We start from the raw sequence: 19,820 nt of genomic DNA on the forward strand, positions 1-19,820 counted from the left end.
ACCCTTCATCACCATATCTAAACTCAGCAGGCAGAAGACATAGCAAAGTTCAAAGTGGTGATATTAATGAAGGTGTGTAATTGGATTAACAAACGTAAATGTGCACTATTATCTTGCACCACCTCAAAGCTGGAGAAACTGATTACATTGAATGGGGCTGAGAAGAAAGCCCTGATTTTGTTACGCGAGGGACAGAAATCAGCCTGACACAAGCAAACTCCACTTCTGTGTTCACATCCACAATCCTTATGTCGGCTCTGGCACACACACAGTGAATTTTGGGTAAGAAACGCAAAACTTTTCATTCTGAGCTGAAATCCATTGAGTGTGTTTGTACTGGAGCAGATGGAAGGCTTCCGGACGCAGAAGAGGAGTTTGCTATTGGTCAGGCTGATTCCGGCCCCGTCTGGCCCTAGCCTAAGACTCATGCAATTTTACACTGTTTTTGAAGAGCTTTTTATACAAGAATGTTACACTCATCTTCACACAGATTACTGCTTGATAAATACATGAGTAAAGTGGAGGCACAATACACCACACAACTCCACTTTTCTTTACATAATAAAACCCTTATATATACAGAATTCCCCAAAGTACCATAGTGGGCCATATATCGGACCTCGTTTTTGACAAGATACACAAATCCCAGAATGTGTCCCTCTATACACATCAAAGACTGAATGTGATCTGCCCTTGAACTGAATGACCTCTAGAGGCCTTACCCTCAGGGCAATAGTAAATAGGGCTGGCAGGAGGAGTCTATCCAGCTGCAGATATAGGTTTAGAGATGTTATTGCTGGAAGCCTAGAGATGTCCTACAATGAGACATATAGGCTGGACACCCATGCATTTATACTGCCCCAGAGAAAGGCAAAACAGAATCCTCACATCCCCCAATTCAACTGTAAGTGGTTGACATTTATTTCATTCAAATTGTAATTAAAAGCAAGTCCACCCTGTTGAATCCTAGTCACAATCATAGCACTACTAATGCACAAAGTGTGCCCTGATATTCCCCCTTTTAAGTTCATGGCTAGTTTGAAAGATAGATAGATAGATAGATAGATAGATAGATAGATAGATAGATAGATAGATAGAGAGAGAGAGATAGTTAGATAGATGATAGTTAGATAGATGATAGATAGATATATAGATAATAGATAGATAGATAGTAGATAGAGAGATAGATAGTAGATAGATAGATAGATAGATAGATAGATAGATAGATAGATAGAGGTAGATAGATAGATAGTTAGATAGATGATAGATAGATATTAAACTAAAAAAACGCACTCTGAGGACTTAGTTAGTAAAAAATGAAGTGATTTATTTCAACGTTTCGGCTCCGTTACTTGGGCCGTCATCCGGACGATTTAACGGAGAGGAACGTTGAAATAAATCACTTTGTTTTTTCACTAAGTCCTCGGAGTGCGTTTTTTTGGGTAATGTATGTATAGTGGTTTTGACCAGCACCCAGGCAGCTGCCATTTATGTGTTTGTCTAGTAAATATATATATGTTAGACTAGTATATTTCTTTATATGCCAGATCCTTGCATTTAACCCTACAGGTATCTGAATCTTTCTCCATACTGTTCCTTGGAGCAGCAAGTGAGCAAAAGAGCTGCCTGCACATATATTTACACACGCACATGTTACAGGTCTATAGGTGTGTGTGACCCGTGCAAGGAGCCTGGATTGGGAGGGAATTTAGCCCAGCAATGTGTGTACTCAGACACAACTGGCTTCATTCCAGCGTGTGCTACGGCCCCCTCCTCTGCCTCTCAGGCACCCTCTCCCCTTCTCACCCTCCTTCCCCTTCCCAGCCAACCAAAAATCTCAGCCACAATCACGTGAGCCCCTGTATCTAGACAAAGAAATTTCTCCCTTCTTTCCCCCCTCTGGCCCCCCAACATACCCAGCTTCCCTCCCCCTCCTCGTTGAGCTGCAATATCAGGACAGAGAGGGAAAGAGAGAGGGAGGGAGGGAGAAGTGGGGGGTGTGAACACCTGACTGCATCCTTACTGCCGTGCGGCTCCTGCTTTTATGGGTACGTCCCTTCACCTTTATTTTTGTGCCATTTTTTTCTCCTTGTTGTTGGTGATGGGGGGTCTGTGCACATAAAGGACAGTGTGTGTCTCTAGCGCTGTGTGTATCAGGGAGAAAGTGAGTGAGTGTGAGAGGGGAGCAGAGAGAGGGAGAAAGGGGACACGAGAGCGAATGAGGACGCAGAGTGCTGAGTAAGACTGGATTTTGGGGGGGGGGGTGGTAGATGTGGAAGGATGGAGCGCGCGCTTTCCTACAGGATGAACTGCTCCAGGCTCAGGAAATGGGGGATTCCTGGTTATAATAAGAAATGGGGGGATCCCTTGTGAGAATAGGAAATGGGGAGATTCCTAGTGAGAATGATGCCGGTGGTCCCCGCATGGAGATTAAGGGAAGTGTTGATTGGATATAAGAGCGCGTGTATACAGTATGTAGTGGCTGGATTTGGAGTCAGCCCCGTTGTTTCTAGGTAAACGGGATTCCCTCTCACCTTCCATTCATTTGACTGATTTGTATAGAAGCCCATGAAACGGCCAGTGCTGTATATAAATATATATATATATATACTGTCTCTGTGCATCTTATATGATATCTATACAGTGACTGAGCCAGGTACACATACAATAGCAACAGAGAGTCACTCAATATAAAAGATGATGGCACCAAACTCTAGAGGAGCTGCCATACACTTCTGCCCATTGGCCACCATTCACTTTTGTAGCCGTTAAGACTCCCATGACTCCCAAGTGCAGACCCTCATACGCAGGAGCTTGTGTTAGCTTCAGAAATCCGGAGAATGAATGGAATGGTGGGAGCTATAGTCTATCCAGAGACGTAGTCTTTATTAGGGCTTATAAACCTGTGGCCACCAGATGATCCCTCGAGGGGGTAGCTGGGAACTGTAGTTCAACAACCTCTGGGCAGGCACAGGTTAATCCTGTTGCTTATATAGGAAATGCTTCTCTGTGAAAGTGCTTTTTTCTTTCTGCAAGAACTTTTTCATGGCATGACAGCAATTTATTGCATGTGTTCAGTGGCTGGGGGGAGGTTGCCCTTTGGCCCCTACACTTTCTAAGCAGAAGGTGATAGAAAAAAAAGCAGTGAAAGGAGAAAGCACTTCTCCCTCTGCTGGTGAACACCCTACCGGACCAGAATAAACGGTGTCAAATCCAGGAAAATGGAAAAATCTGGGAAAAGTAATATGTATAATATATAGGTGGGACCATAAAACAAGAATGTGAAATGAGGGGAAACGTAAAATCAGGGGGTGTAAAACTGAGGTTTCACTGTGTACATCAGGTATCACATCAGGTATTGAAGGGCTTGTTCACCTTTGAGTTAACTTTGATGATGTACAGAGGGATATTCTGAGACAATTTGTAATTGGTTTTAATTTTTTATTATTTGTGGTTTTTGACTTATTTAGCTTTTTATTCAGCAGCTCTTCAGTTTGCAGTGTCAGCCATCTGGTTGCTGGGGTCCAAATTACCCTAGCAACCATGCACTGAATGAGAATATGGAATATTAATAGGGGAGGGTCGGAACAGAAATATAAGTGATAGAAAGTAGCAATAACAATTCATTTGTAGCCTTACAGGGCATTTGTTTTTAGATGGGGTCAGTGACCCCCTTTTGAAAGCTGGGAAGAGTCAGGAGAAGAAGGCAAATAATGCATAAACTATAAAAAAAAAATAATGAAGACCAATCGAAAAGTTGCTTAAAATTGACCATTCTATAACATACTAAAAGTTAACCTGAAGGTGAACCATCCCTTCCTGAAAAGTTATTTGACTCTTAGAGATTACTATGATACTATAAAGTGTATGCTTTGTTTACATCCGTCTCTGCCCCAGTGGAGTTTACAATCTAAGGTATGACGTTTCCACATACTCAAAAGCAATACATTTTGTACAAATCAGTGTGCGCATGTTATTTGTGTCATTACACACACTTTATATTGTTGTACCCAGTTGGCTCCAATGAATTACATGCAAAGACACACTATAAATACATGTTAGTAATAAAGTGCAGGAGCAGTGGATACAAGTGAGATGTTAGTGAAAGTTCTATACTGATACTTCACTAATTTGACATTCTAGCTTTGTCCAATGAACAACGAGAGTTGTATAGCTCACCTTGCTTGCATGGGAAATATCTAGTGATAATTAGGATTCCTTTTAGACTGGTGTTGTGCCAATGGTGTACAGTATCTCTGTATGGGATTCAGCTTTGCTTATGAGCGGTTTCTTATTGTTCATTTCCCGTACCAATCTAGAAATGAAGAATTATGAGCAGAAACATTTCCCATTACCTGATGGAACCTAGTCAAACAATTTCAAATAAGGAGTCCTACCTAGGTGTGGGAACTAGGGATGCACCAAATCCAGGATTTGGTTCGGGATTCGGCCAGGATTTGGCCTTTTTAAATAGGATTCGGATGAATCCTTCTTCCAGGCCAAATTGAATCCGAATCCTAATTTGCATATGCAAATTAGGGGCAGGGAGCGAAATTGCGTGACTTTTTGTCATAACAGAAGTAAAAAATGTTTTCCCCTTCCCACCCCTAATTTGCATATGCATAGGATTTGGGTTCGGAATTCAGCCGAATCGTCCGTGAAGGATTTGGGGGTTCATCCAAATCCAAAATAGTGGATTCTATTTGTGTCATGGGAATAGTGGGAGCCCCAGCATATAATCCCACAATACAGAGAGATCCCTGCCATACAGAGCAACACCACACACAGTGCCACTAAATATACTTTCTCCCACTTTGTCATTTATTATAGCATTATTATTTCTCTCTTGAGCTCATGTAATAAACAGGACACAATTGGGGGGGGAATCAAGAACCCAAATATTCATGGGCAGCCATCATATGAATTATCTGGCAGGGACAGGCTTGTGGGCAACCACAACCCTTTAGGGTCAGGGCACACAATCAGATTTGGGGAGATTAGTAGCCCGGTGACAAATCTCTTCTTCGGGGCAACTAATCTCCCCGAATTGCCTCCCACCGACTAGAATGTAAATCACCAGCGGCACTCGGAACACTTAGTCTTTCGAGTGCCACCCCGCCGGCAATTTACATTCTAGCAGGGAAGATCTGTGTCTCCAAAGATGCCCCAGTAGCTCCCCATCTTCTTTTCTGCTGATTCACTGATTCACATGCTCTGTGCTGCTGTCACTTACTGAGCTTAGGGAGCCACTCACAATATACAGTACACATAGAATAGAAATGTCACAATATAAGGCTGATTAGTCATTAATACACATAATTACTACATGGCAGCACAGAAACCAGTGCAATTAGCATCAGAATTGAATAATCAGCAAACCTGTAGGATCAGCTTATATTACAGCCAGGGAAGCTCATTTTCTGCTGCTGGATAATTAGTGACGAGCCCTAAGCTTAGCTTCTCAACAGCCAATCAGAGCCCACTGAGCATGTGAGTGTCACAGACACTTTCCAAGATGGTGACCCCCTGTGACAAGTTTGAAGTCCTGGATCATTGCTGCTATTGACAAGCTCAAACTTTAGCCTCGTGCAATAAGTTCACTATATAAAATATGGTGTTTTTAGCGACATTCATTTTTAGGGTTTAGTTATAAATCCAATTAGGCAAAGGCAGCACTGGTAGTATATAGATATAGGGTTTACTGATACCTCTTGCTTGTTTAAGATGCTGAAAGATAGCAGTAAGTGTGCCTCTCCTCTCTCTAGCAAATGTCCTTGTGTGTAGCCAGGGAGATGCTTGGAGCACATAAATGCCCCTCTCACCACATTAAAGCTCATTGGCTAAAGCAGCTATTCTCTGAGCACCCTCTTTTGCCCATATGGTCACTGCATGGGGCACAGCTCTGGCACAACCAATCACAGCCCATAAAGAGAAAGTCCTGTGTTGTGCAAGATGGCCGAGGCAGGTGGGCTCTGACTTTTATCCCATAGAAGGCAGAAAATCCAGGTCAGCTTCGTCTCTTCCACACAACTTCTCTTTGGTGTGAAAAGCACAATTCATTAAGGGGCAATTTATTACGGGTCGAAGTGAAAATTCAAATTTGACTTTATTTTTTTGGTCAAAACTCTCAAATTAGAATTGTGAATTAGCCAAACTCGATTTGAGTTTTAATTCGAATTCCGAGATTTATCATACTCTGACCCTTTAAGAACTCGTATTCGACTATTCTCCACCAAAAACTTGCCGAATTGCTGTATAAGTCATTGGGAGAGGTCCGGGGATCCATTTGGTGATGTTTGCAGCCTTCCTGTCACTCGAGTTTTTCTAATTCGAATAGAATTTGCTTCAAGTTCTCGGGTCGATTAAAGTCGCCCGAGCAGAGAATTTCAATTTTTATTAATAAATGTCAATTGGTCGAATTTCAAGTTTATGGGACATGAATTTGAAATTCGACCCTTAATAAATCTGCCCCTAAGTGTGATTTTTTGTCGCAGAGTTCTGGACACAGAAGCAGCCTGTAGTGGAGCATCATTATATCTCTATTAAGTAATGTGCACTGGAGCCCTAGTGTGCTGGAAATACTATGGATTCTATAGCAGAGAATGGGAGCGTTGTGCATACAGGGCTGGACAGTCTGTAAAATCCAGTGAATTCATTAAAAGCTCATTATGTCCTTTTCATTAAGGAGACTTTTTTCCTTCCTGACTCTTAACCCCCCAGTTACAAAGCACAGTTATGTTACAGACTACCGCAGACCATTCCTACCTGCCCCTGCTTGGCATGTGTCTTTTGCATTGCTGTTTAAGCTCAAGCCTAATAGGCATTAATGGGCACAGATAATATATACATTGTGGTGAATTATTACAAAATCACAGATCTTCAGGCAGACTCACCAGTGTGGGTCCCGGATTCAGTGCATCCCTATTATTAATACACAGAAGGCTTTTCTCTACTCATTGTATCTATGTCTCTAGATTTAGCTCCCATCTTGCCAAATCTCAACTCTACTGACTTTGTGCCACGCAGGGCCGGCCTTAGGCCTATTGGACCAATTGGGTCCAATAGGGCCCCGCACCTCTGGGGGCCCCGCACCACAGATAATATTTCCCTCAGCACATGATGCTGCCTGGTCTGCCCCCAACTTTGAGAGTCCAGCCCATCCCCAAATCCATAGGTCCAGCCCACCCCCAACTCTGATAAGCCAGCCTATCCCCCAACTCCATAGGTCTAGCCTGCCCCCAACTCTCATAGGCCCAGCTTTCCTCCAACCTTGATAGGCCCTGCCTGCCCCCAATCCAACCAAGCCTGCTCCCAAGCTGAATCAGCCCAGCCTGCCCCAAAATAATTGGCCCAGTCCACTCTCCTATTTCCTCCCTCTCTCTCTTACCCTGTGTGCCCCTATTATGTGCCCCTATTTCATCCCTCTCACTCTCTTACCTTGTCTGCCCCTTTCCTTTCTATTTTGTGCCTGTATGCCCTTATTTTCCTAAATACTTGGTGTGTCAGTAGCCAGCAACACTTTGTCTAGGGGCCCCGCCAACATGGTCCCAATTGGGCCCCACATTTGATAGGATCAGCCCTGTTGCCACGTCACTTACCCGTTCTCAGGTCTCCATTACAAACTTTTACATTTACTGTAATTAAAGGAAAATGCCTTCTGGGATTAAAGCTAGTTCAGTAGAAAATAGAATGAGTTTTACAGCACAACAACATGGGGGGCTTTTTCATGGTGCAAAATAGAAGTGCCCTTTGTTGTCCCACGACAGCTACTGGGGGGCCCCCTGTATGTTTCCCCAATGCTGCGCTTGATCCGTAAATCTCTATTTATGATATTACGTCAAACAATCCTAAATTATTATTGTACATTGGTTTCCCTCTAACAGAATGCGGACAGTGATATAATTTCAAACTATGAACATAGGAATAGTTTTACATTATTATTTACATGTTTTTTGGATGTATTTCCTCTTGTGCACTGCAAATAGTTCTTGGCTACAAAGGGCACTGATATATTCAGAAAACAACTGAGAAATCCCTATAAATAGTATAAATTGATAGGTCCTAATTCATGCCATACTGCTGTCAAACTAAGCTTAACTAGTTACACAGTCAGTAGTATTTCTAATTATTGGAAGTCAATGTTGCTGCCATTATTTTAAAGATGGGGCAGTGGTACTATCACATGGCTCTGGAAATGAGTTTTTGTCAGTAAAAAGTTACTGGACTTTCTTTATATGACACATACATGTATCTGTATAGGATCACTAGGCTATATGGTTAGTTTTCTTAGTGTAGTGGTGTCTGTATGAGATCACTAGGCTATATGGTTACTTGTCTTAGTGTAGTGGTGTCTGTATGAGATCACTAGGCTATATGGTTACTGGGCTTTCTGCACATGGGTTTATAAGAGAGGTTTTAAAAAAAATAAGCTATTATATAGCCCTCAGCCTGCCTGGGAATCCAGTGATTTCTTTGTAAGCCATCATTTTTACTATCTAGCTCCCACACCAGTGATACCCTTTAATTAAGTGTAGTTACCCTTAAATTCAGTGTAACTATAATGCAAACTTAATATGAGGCTCATCTCATGGAAATATGTATTCCCCTCCTACCAATCAGTCTTTTCCTACCAGAGTCAGATTGACAATTTGGCAAAACATGTGCACAGACTATTTTTTAGAGCTGTTTTTTTTAAATAATTCAACAGAAACAGATTGCTGAAAGGGGGAATACTTAAGTGTAACATGTTTTTTTCAGAAAATATATAAATTTGTATCTATTCTATATATAATGTTCATTGTTATGAGATGAGCTCCATGTGGGTGAATGGGATAGCATTCACTACAGGCATTTTTCTGCCCAAAATAGTATTGTTTCTCCATGTGGGCTCTATTAGCTCGCATTTCTGGTGGAGGAAATAATTTTGCAATGATCAGTGTAATTTCAACTACAACAGTATTGCCTGACTGTTCATGTGTATCTTTATCTCACCAACAGCTGAAGGCTGATACCCCAGAGGCTTTTCCTCTTACCTTTATTGCTAGTACTGGTACCTTCCAATTGCTCAATGGAGTACACAGACAGAGTGAACAATTACAGAATAAAGGTGGCCATAGATGTAACAATTACGACAATTTCCAAGAAAGATCGTTCGTTTCAATACACACGTGTAGAGCTGAATCGTCAGATATACGGGAATAAACAATAGAATTCTACCTGTATCTGACGATTCGGCACTAACAATGGCCGATGTTTGGCTCCCTTCAAAGGCACCCGATCAAAATTTTCCGTCCAGCCCGATCGATGAGCCGACCGATATCCAAGTCTTCTGCCGATATCGGTCGGCTCTTTTTCCACCATACACGCAATGAATATCGGACGAAAATTCGTTTCGTACGATATTATCTGTGCGTCTATGGCCACCTTAAGAAGCAGATTTGTCCAATCAACATACCCCATGAATTCCATACTGGAGAGTAGAAGCAAGTCCAATGAATTCATACTATGCCGTGTACGTGTTGGATTAGCCAGGTCATTTTACATGCAATTTAACAGCCAGACACTTGCTGGAATTTTAGGATTAAGAGGGGGGAAAAGAATAGAACAGAAGAAGAAAGTAGGAGAACAAGGAAAAACATAAAATGTAAATTGGTCTGCAGCTTCTAGTACAATGCATACTAATCCCCCGTATGTAATACAAAATACACAATGGTGTCCCACAACACTCATAGCAACCAATCCCAGGATTGCTGTTACAGAGTCCATGCTAACTACTGGTTACTATAGGCAACTTAACCTGTAACTATTTGCTTATTATATAACCCCACATGCTTTTATAGTATAGTGATTTCTCAGATTAGGAAACCTTTTACAAATACACAGAGCCTCTGTTGGACCCAGGAGTACCATTTTTACCCAGCCAAACAAACCCTACAAATGTTATCTTGTTTCTAAATAGTGCAATTATTGTGTGTAAATCTGCTTTCCATTCTATAGATGAGTTTATAGTGAATTGCTCTTTATATAGCTAGTTTATAGCTAATTTTTGTATTTTAATACAAATAAATGCATATGCCTTGATGCTTAAACACTATGGGGTAGATTTATAAAGAATAGTAAATTCGAGTGTCACAATTCACACATTCGAATGTGAGATTTATCACACTTCGACCATGGAAACAGTCCTAATTTGAATATTTGCCACCTAAAATTTGCCGAGTTAATTTACAAGTCAATGGCAGAGGTTGAGCCATTTGGAGATGTTAATAGTCTTCCTGACATTTGAGTTTTTTTTCGGGATAAAAACTCGATTCATACAAATCAAATTCAATTCGAAACTTCGTGTCGGAACCATTCTATCAAATATTAGACATTCAAATTTTTTCTTAAATAACCTTTACAAATTTTAAGTATATTCGATTTTTAAAAAATTCATCTTAAATCTAGTGAGTTACACATTATTAAGGCCATTATTGATGCCGTACATAGACGCAATATAAACAGCACCATTCACGCATACAAGTAAGGTCACAAATGATGTGCATTTACCAAAGCAGAGACTCATTTGTGCATGAACTGGAGAATCACAGGTAACTTGTTGCACACCCTATTTTGTGGGTGCCTGTGATTATAATGGAATGGAAATCGAAGGGAATCCCCTGTGATTGGTTATTTTTAGTAACCAATAAAATGTGGCCAGGTTCCATCACTATTCATCTCTGAGCAAATGACATTAATTAGCTAATTATAATTCTCTAAATGTAGTTGAAATATTGCAGAATTGATTTCATGTGATTTATTGGTTTATCAACGTTCCAGGTGCGCTGTATATCCATAAATGCTGACTTATAGCCATGAAATGCAGAGTTGATCATGGAAAGGTCTTCATTTGGGTGACTCCTGATTGGAGGGAATACACTAGCATTTAGGTTAGCATTTCTCATGATTACTAGATGCCCTAGTATAGTTTGTAAGGTTTCTCTTGTCTGCTTGGGTTTTGTCCCACACTACAAAACATGCAGGCAACCTCTTGGTGTACCACCATCAGAGAGGGGGTTCCAAGAGATTTGAAATTGTGATTGTTGGGTGGTGATGGTAGCAGAGCTTACAGGGGAATGGGCAGGGTTTGAGCAGATCGTGGGCAAGGTTATGGTCATGCATCTAAGGGCATTGTTTTTTCTCATTGGGGACCCATACTTGTTTGCTGGGACCTCCACACAAGAACCTGGGTGACCAATGGGTTAATTGAGGCCCCTTGGAAAGGAGTGCCATTCTAACTAAGTAATATAGAGCCACGTGATCCCTTGCAGAAGCTTTTCATGTACATAGTTGGGGTTTTGGCTCTTTACAGCCCCCTCAGCCTCCCCACACCAACCTTGCTAACTGACCTGTAATGTAATTCAGCAAAAGCTTCAATGGCCCATTGCTGACACTCCTCCACAATGCAGAGACCTAGGAATGGAAGGTCACAAGCCTGAAATGCTGCACAACTCACAATTTAAAAAGGTTCATTTCTGCACGCACAGCCTTCAAGAATTAAAAGAGAATATTGTCCCCCATTGCCAACAGTAAATCAGTCACTCAATATGGGATGTGTAGTTGTGAGCAATGTTTTCGACTGGATGTGAAAATATCAGAAATCTGAATGAAAGATGAATAATAGAGAGACTAAATAAAAACATTAGCAATAAAAATAGCAATCACAAAAACCAAAGCCTCGCAATCTGCTTTTTGGTTGCTGGGGTCAATGACACCCCACAACACAAAATGGCATAGTGATAATACTTATAAATAAACATAATGTATAAGTTGATCTATATGATAATAAAATTTCATTTAAAGTTGAACTTCCCCTTTAAGTTCCATTTGCTTCATTTCCTGCAGCGTTAATGCAACACAAAACGTAAATCAGCAAACTCCCATGAGAAAGTTGTGGTTACCTTTTCCGTCTAGAGTTGAAGTGGTGTTGCAAAAGCTTTGTCACATTGTAAATTACACGGTTGTATCGTATCTCATGTGTCTGTGGGGAGAAGTCAGAAAGGAAACCTTAACAGACAGGAAACAGTATTTTACTCTCAGGGTCACACTGTCACATACATGCCTTGGCTAAACAAGCTGATGCAATTCCACAAAAGAAACAAAAACCTAAAAAGGAGGCAGAAAAACAATAGAATTAGTCCCTTTTAAAATGGAAGTCATTATCTGCATCTGCCAATTTGTTAGATGCCCCTCAGTGATTATAAGCCCTAACCTCAGACACAAGTCAGGTGCACTGGCCCATGATCCCATAGTAGAGCGCGATGTGCCACCATCTTATGTCTGGTCCCTCATGTACAAACACATGGGGGCAAATTCACTAAGATTCGAAGTTGTGCCAGGCGCAACTTCGCAGCACTTCGCCAGGTGTAGTTTCGCCAGCGCTCTGCAAATTCACTAAAATCCGAAGTTGCGCTCAGAGGTAGCGTAAGTTTGCGAAGTTGCACTAGCGTTGATTCGCTATGTAAAGCGAAGTTACGCTAGCGAAGGCTAATTTGCATACGGCGCCAAATTTAAATTTCAATGGAGGAATACGTATCAGCCCTACAAATGCCTAGAAAACCTTCAAATCATCAAATAAAATTTTTATTTTGCCCTACACATGTGCCCACTGTCTAGGTAAGTTGCCATGAGTCAGGAAATGTAGGGGGGAAGGAGGGGAGCCCCTAAAAAGTTTTCGATCTTTTTCAGCCTATCACCCATAATGTAGATGCCATGAGTCAGGAAATGTAGGGGGGAAGGAGGGGAGCCCCTAAAAAATTTTCGATCTTTTTCAGCCTATCACCCATAATGTAGAAAACACGCCTGCGTTTTTTGGGACTTAGAAAAAATTTTGACTTTTTTTGAAACAATCCCTATCTACTCTATTGCACTTCACCTGGTCTGAGGTGGCGAAGGAAGTCTAGCGTAAAAGGTAGCGTTCAGTACACTGCGCGTGTTAGTGAATTTGCGTAGTTACGTCGCTAGCGAAAATTCGCCTGGCGTAAGGGTGCGAAGTAACACTAGCGAAACGATGCCAGCGTTCGTTAGTGAATTTGCGCAGTAACGAAAATGTCAAACGCTAGCGAATTAACGCTAGCGTTCGGCGCTTCGTGAATTTGCCCCATGGAGTGGATTTTGGCTCAGAAATGCACCCAGGCCAACACAATGGGGGGGAATTCACAAAAGTGCTGATATTGAGACAAAATAAAAGTGTCAGATTTCCCACTAAATTCACAAACCTCTATCTCCACTTTCGTGAATTTGTCTTTTAAACAGACAGTTTTCAGATTTTGAATATCAAATGACAGTTTTAAGACATTTTTTTCTGAATTTGTCTTTAGCTCTTACTAAAACTGTCAGTCAGCCATCAAATTGGAATTTCCGGGGGAGGGTTTTTTTACCTAGGAAAATTATAAATTTATTCATGATAACCTGGGCTTTCTAAATCTGCCGACATGTTTGTGTAATTCCACTTGTGTAACAAGATACAAGAAATGCTATTTTGTATAATATAGGAATTTGTATTTTATTAGCTTAGGTCAAGTGTCTAAGTGCTGCTAGATAATATATTCACTCAAACTGCTAATGTTGCCCCATTCATTAGGCTAAAACAAGTAAAATAAAGTGCGTGTGAGTTAACTTTTTACATATAAAATTGTATAAATTACACGTGTTTGTTTTGTTAATGAGGCTTTTACACCTATAGGGTTAGACAGAAATTTGTGCCCTGACTATAAAATGCTAATCCCTATTAATATGCTAATAACGCCCAAATTGGGACACCTACAAGAGGAGTGAAATGAAGATTGGCTGAACCAAAGCAGAGCAAAATATCTTGGAATTGATCTGACACATGGGGAAGAGTTATACAGAGCCTCCATTTTAAAAATGTTGGGAGAAACTGTCATTTAAAATCTCGTTTGAAAGACCAATTCATAAATGTGTCTGTAAACTGTCTTTCTTTCACTAAAATATGAAAAGTGGCGTTTTGAGTCAGAATTTAGGCGGATTTCCGATTGTGAATATGGAGAAAGTATTTTACTCCAGTTTACCATCACTTTTACTCCAAAAATGGTCTCTCTGCACTTTTGTGAATTCCCCCCAATGACTTGAGATGCAGAAACAACACAGAGTGGAGGGCGAGTGGTCATGTTGTTTGTTGGTCATCAGATAAAAACACAGACTGACAAACAACCTGACCAAAGCCTAAGCGTTATTTGCTATAGCTACAATACTCCAGAAAATACCCTTCAATATACACAGCACTGAGAATTGTCTCTTGATTCTCTATGCATTTCTGAGCTATTAAATGATTTGTGTTTTAGCAGAGACAATTCTCAGTACAGTCTATGACAGGGTATTTTTTTTGGCAACAAATAGCCCCTTGTGTCATTGCTCTGGGACCAAAAAGGTCAAGTCTTTACTTGTTTAATGTAAATATGTATCTACACACTAGGTAAGGAAATCTAAATTATGAAGAAAGCAATGCTCCTTTGCATTAAAGGGGTTTTTCGCCTTTGAGTTAACTGTTAGTATGATGTAGAAAGGGATAATCTGGGACAATTTGCAAATGGTTTTAATTTTTTATTATTTGTGGTTTTTGACTTATTTCGCTTTTTATTCAGCAGCTCTCGTTTGTAATTTCAGTCATTTGGTTGTTAGGGTCCAATTTCCCCTAGCAACCATGCACTTATTTGAATGATAGAATGAAATACAAATAGAAGAGGCGTGGATAGAAAGATGAGTAATAAAAAGTAACAATAAAAAATACATTTGTAGCCTTACAGAGCATTTGTTTTTTAGATTCGTCACCTGACGAAGGGGCCAGCCCCCGAAACGTTGTGTATTGCGCGACACATTAAACACGTAGGGGTCAATCCCCTTTTGCAATCATTTCTGTGCGCCGGTTCCTCGATTGTTTGTTCCCTGTGGATCCAGGGGAGGGCCGTCTCCCTAGAGGACTGAGCACCAGATATCTACACACAGGAGGGCCTGGGAGTGCATGCGGAATTTACTGGGACTTTTTTTAGATAGTGACCCAGTTTTGAAATCTGGAAAGAGTTAGAAAAAGAAGGCAAATAATGCAAAAACTATAAAATAATAATAATGAAGACCAATTGAAAAGTTGCCTGCAATTAGCCATTCTATAACATACTAAGGGGCCCATTTACTTAGCTCGAGTGAAGGAATAGAGGGAAAAAACTTCGAATTTCGAATGTTTTTTTTGGTTACTTCGACCATCAAATGGGCTAATTCGACCTTCGATTCGAACTAAAAATCGTTCGACTATTCGACCATTCGATAGTCGAAGTACTGTCTGTTTAAAAAATACTTCGACCCCCTACTTCGCCACCTAAAACCTACCGAGGCCAATGTTAGCCTATGGGGAAGGTCCCCATAGGCTTCCTAACAATATTCTGATCGAAGGATAATCCTTCGATCGATGGATTAAAATCCTTCGATTCGAAGGATTTAATCGTTCGATCAAACGAATTGCGCTAAATCCTTCCACTTCGATATTCAAAGTATTTCAATTCGGCAGTCGAATATCGAGGGTTAATTAACCCTCGATATTCGACCCTAGGTAAATTTGCCCCTAAAAGTCAGCTTAAAGGTGAACTACCCCTTTAAAATAGCAGAAAGTGTACAAAACACTTAACTATACGTGAATTAAAAGTAAACAACCAACAGGAGAACCAATAACCCTGTAAAAGAGAGGGAATAAAATGAAAGAAAGCAAAGGGTCAAGCAGACATTCAATATTACCCCTTGTTTTCCATGTGTATGGCAGCCAGTGAATAATCTCATTCTCACTGCTAACATCACTCGAATTCCACTCGCCGGTGTCACAACAGCAGAGTCCACTCATTTCTACTGATGCTGAATGGAACAACTCTGGCCCACAGACTGTATAGGTGGGACAAGTATGCCCTGTCAATAGAGAATTAGATGTGGATTAAATGAAGCGTACAATTAACACTTTTCCCCCCCAAGAGAAAAATCAATAACCCTGTAAAAGAGAAGGGAATGAAATTAGAGCAAGCAAAGGTCAAGCAAACATTCAATATTTCCTTCCATAACTTAGAAGAGCAGCTGACAAGTGCTGGTATATAAAATAGAGACAGACCAAATCCATAGCTAAATTCTAAATCCTCTACATGTATTTAGCTCAATTCCGAACCAAATCCAAACCCTCATTTTCATATTCAGACCTGAGAGAAATACAAGGAAAATGTTGCATCACATAAAATAATTGCCTTCAGTTACATATTGGTTTAATGTCACAGGGTGTGTTCCCTAAGCACTTTGCTCCTAGCTATATGGAATACTTTTTAATCAATGTACATTGCAAAGATACTTATTTTGGCGACTACTGTAGTATTGGTCTGGCTTAATGACGCATTTCCGCTTTAAAAGGCAGTTGCTTCCCTATAGAATTGTATAGTGACCTAAAGCTTAAAAGGGTTGTTCATCTGTAAATTCACTTTTGGTTTAATGCAGAAAGTGATATTCTGACATTGGTTTTCTTTTTTTATTTATTTGTGGTTTGAGTTAGTTATTTAGCTTTTTATCCAGCAGCTCTCCAGTCTAGTTGCTAGGGTCCCAATTCCCCTAGCAACCACGCATTGATGTGAATAAGAGACTGGAATATGAATAGGAGAGGCCTGAATAGAAAGATGAGGATGAATGAAAAGTAGAACAATGTAGTCTTACAGAGCATTTGTTTTATATAGGATCAGTGACCCCCATTTGAAAGATAGAAAGAGTCAGAAGGAGGCAAATAATTAAAAAAATAAAATAAAAAAAGACCAATTGAAAAGGTACTTAGAATTGTCCGTTCTATAAAATACTAAAAGTAAAAGTGAACCACCCCTTTAAAATGATAGTTATCCTAGCTTAAAAGTGGGGGAATGCTCTCTTCCAACAGTAAAGGTGGCCATAGACAAAAAGATCCGCTCATTTCGCCAAACGAGCCGATCTTTCCCCGATATGCCACTAACGGGCATGGCTATATCGGGGGTAATCTGAACGTTTAACCCTATGGCCGAATGATCTGATTACGATGAGAGTGCAATGGGCTCCGGCGGGATCGGTCGGGACAAAATCAAACCTGTCCAATCAAACGACCGATCTCTGCCGGACGGAAAATGCCGGGACTCTCCATACACGGTCCGAATCCTCAATTTGTACGATAGGATCTTTGCATCTATGGCCACCTTAAAGGGATCCTGTCATGGGAAAACATGTTTTTTTCAAAACGCATCAGTTAATAGTGCTGCTCCAGCGGAATTCTGCACTGAAATCCATTTCTCAAAAGATCAAACTGATTTTTTTATATTCAATTTTGAAATCTGACATGGGGCTAGACATATTGTCAATTTTAACTGATTCATTTTGAAATAATCTTTTTTCCCCATGACAGTATCCCTTTAACCCTCAGAAAAAATGGTACAGCAACAAGCAGGGATTAATTCAAACCTGGTACAGTGACCCCCCAGCATTAAATGATACCATGAGCCCATTGATAAACATGGTACAGTGACCCCCGTGATAAATAAACAGGGCAGCGAGACTCTGAGCATACAATTGTACAGGGATTGAAACATTAAAGGCCACCTGATGGCATAAATATCCCCAACCAAAGGTGTGGGGTAATAAGATCCTGCACTCTGGTTGGGGGTATGTTTTTATTTTTTTAAATTGCCCCCCACCAGCACTAGGCCAGGGAGCTCCCAGTAGAAGGCGATGTGTATAAAAAACTGATCCGCACACACGCTGATTAATGCAGTCGGGGAATATCCCCTTTTATTCAGCCACCAAACATCAACGTTTCGGGGGGGAACACCCACCCTTCACCCCGAAACGTTGATGTTTGGTGGCTGAATAAAAGGGGATATTTCCCGACTGCATTAATCAGCGTGTGTGCGAATCCGTTTTTTATACAAATCGGTTGCTAAGGGACCCGGCCGGGTCAACGGAAGGAACGCACCACCAATTGCAGGATTGGTGAACTACAGGTGTGCGGTAGGAGAATTACATTGTAACCCAGTAGAAGGCGGCCATGTTGGTGCAGGCACAGTGAGTGAATGGTGCAACTTGCTGATTATGTCACAAGTGAATTTACACACGAGATCTGATGGACATAGCGGCTTGTACTGGCATCTCCCCCCACTGTGGGTGCCTAGCGCTGGGGGGGGGGGCAATTAAGAACTAAAATACTGTTACCCCCAACCTTCATTGGCTGCACCTTCGGTTGGGGATCATATCTTTAAACTCATGTCCCAGTGACACTAATGTTGCTTTAGGGCAGAACCCCCAGTGCAGCAATAAGGACAAGATCCCCCAGAATTCTGCTCTACTCGAGTATTGGACCAATCAGTTCTGAGATCAGCAGTTACCATAGCAACACACAGGAAACCGTGCGCCTGGGGGGAGAAGGGCCAATCAGAGAAGCCGCAGCACCTGCCCCTGTGTATCGGCCCGAGCTCATTACGTGACCCCAAAACAACCAGGGACAGGCACAATGGTGGGACTCGCACTCAGCGCAGCCTATGGGCTCAGACACGGCTGTTGTCATGGTTACCAATGGGCCCAGTGTCCCCACGATGTGACCGGAAGTGACAAAACAATTGTCAGATCTCGAAACATAAAATAGAGAAACTTTGCGGGGGGGGGGGTCATATCTTTGTATTTCTATCAGGAAAGAGTCACAGTCGATATTAGGGTCCTGTCACTCCTCACACGCTCATAACGTACCCGCTGCTCTGCAGTCTCTCTGGGGTTTTACTGTAGCACCGGGGCTCGTCACCTTATGTCTAACGCGTCACTCTTCTCTCACACGCGAAACGCTACAGCGCGGGAAGGGAACCAGCAGCTCATTGGACAGTGAGAGGATGAGTGGGCGGCTCATTGGTCAGTAGGAGCAAAGGCAACACGTCATTGGTTGGTAGGCGGGATGAATACAGATCAGCCGATAGGTCAGGGAGGAGAATAAAAACGGGGGATTTGAAAAGGCAAAAGTCGGTGCATTATAAAGTTGTGCATCTTCCCCAGAATGGTCAGTGGGAAGCGCGAGTGATTTATTGCTTTTACTGCAGCGCTGACCCTGTGCTGAGTGACTTACTCAGGGGCGGGGCCAATACGCTAAATCTGCGGGAAACATCAATAGGCCCGTCTTTATTTCACTCACTTTGTGTCCCGCCCCAGAGCCCCGCCAGGGTTGTTATTCATGGGGGAGGGATTTCCAAAACAACGGCACGCGGGACTCCGCGACCAATCACCGACATTCACCTGCCCCGCCTCTCCCTGACGTCATTGAGTCACCTGACTGACACGTACTGCACGTGATACACACAGCTGTTATCTTACATTGTAACTCACTGGGGCAGGGACTGATGGGAATGTGACAGGGACTGAGGTTAATAGGATAGGGACCTTAGATTGTAAGCTCACTGGGGCAGGGACTGAGGTTAATAGGATAGGGACCTTAGATTGTAAACCCACTGGGGCAGGGGCTGAAGGGAATGGGATAGGGACCTTAGATTGTAAGCTCACTGGGGCACGGACTGATGGGAATGTGACAGGGACCTTAGATTGTAAGCTCACTGGGACAGGGACTGATGGGAATGTGACAGGGACCTTAGATTGTAAGCTCACTGGGGCAGGGACTGAGGTTAATAGGATAGGGACCTTAGATTGTAAGCCCACTGGGGCAGGGGCTGAAGGGAATGGGATAGGGACCTTAGATTGTAAGCTCACTGGGGCAGGGACTGAGGTTAATAGGATAGGGACCTTAGATTGTA

At 41.8% G+C, this 19,820-nt stretch overlaps 1 protein-coding gene and 1 long non-coding RNA gene across 5 annotated transcripts in view; one reads left to right on the forward strand and one right to left on the reverse strand.

Moving 5' to 3' along the window:
• Positions 1 to 19,820, forward strand: part of LOC108718324 (DNA (cytosine-5)-methyltransferase 3A) — a 99,864-nt gene that overhangs the window by 50,875 nt on the left and 29,169 nt on the right. The window contains exon 1 of one of the 4 annotated variants that reach the window (XM_041565155.1): positions 1,742 to 2,048. The exons of the other annotated variants lie outside the window; for them this stretch is intronic. The gene's annotated coding sequence lies outside the window, so the exon portion shown is untranslated. Of the gene's footprint in view, positions 1 to 1,741; positions 2,049 to 19,820 lie in introns of those variants that run through there. 4 annotated transcript variants of the gene reach the window in all.
• Positions 14,746 to 19,132, reverse strand: LOC108718325. The gene is made up of 3 exons (XR_001936007.2): positions 18,775 to 19,132; positions 15,784 to 15,948; positions 14,746 to 15,068 (listed from the first exon to the last, which is right to left on the reverse strand). It is a non-coding gene; the product is annotated as an uncharacterized LOC108718325 (long non-coding RNA).

This window comes from Xenopus laevis, chromosome 5S (genome assembly GCF_017654675.1).
Source record: "Xenopus laevis strain J_2021 chromosome 5S, Xenopus_laevis_v10.1, whole genome shotgun sequence".
Taxonomy (NCBI): Eukaryota; Metazoa; Chordata; class Amphibia; order Anura; family Pipidae; genus Xenopus; species Xenopus laevis.